The sequence below is a fragment of the Myotis davidii genome, unplaced genomic scaffold (genome assembly GCF_000327345.1).
Source record: "Myotis davidii unplaced genomic scaffold, ASM32734v1 scaffold1949, whole genome shotgun sequence".
Lineage (NCBI taxonomy): Eukaryota > Metazoa > Chordata > Mammalia > Chiroptera > Vespertilionidae > Myotis > Myotis davidii.
Genome location: NW_006300366.1, coordinates 1,016,474 through 1,017,084, shown reverse-complemented (window position 1 = coordinate 1,017,084; position 611 = coordinate 1,016,474).

The following is a 611-nucleotide window of genomic DNA, read 5'->3' as shown; positions in this document are numbered from 1 at the left end:
GGCTGTGGTGGGAGAAGAAATAAGAAAGACTTTTTTATACCTGGGTTATGTGCTTAAAACATTACCTTAATAAACTTTGGAAACCAAGTCTGTATTAGTTTCTCTTGTTGCTATAACAAATAACCACAAAATTTATGGCTTAGAACAATACAAATTTATTATCTGACTAGGGGCCCGGTGCACGAAATTTGTGCACTGGGGGAGGGAGGTGTCCCTCAGCCCAGCCTGCCCCCTCTCACATACTGGGAGCCCTCAGGGGATGTCCTACTGACGGCTTAGGCCTGCTCCCTGCTCCCCTTGGGGAGTGGGCCTAAGCCACAGTCTGGCCTCCCTTTGTGGGAGGCGACCAGGCTGATCAGGGGAAGGCACCAGCCTCTTCACCCAACTGCTGCAGCCACTGCCCGTCACTACAGACACCTAGGTGTTTTCATCAACACGGACTCCAGTCCCCTTACCATGAAAAAATGACAACTTTCTTTAGGCATTTTCAAGATGTGTCTTTCATAGGATATGACATTTCTTCATTATTTTTTTTTATCCTCACCTGAGGATATGTTTCCATTGATTTTTAGAGAATGTGGAAGAGAAAGGGAAAGACAGAGAGAAACATA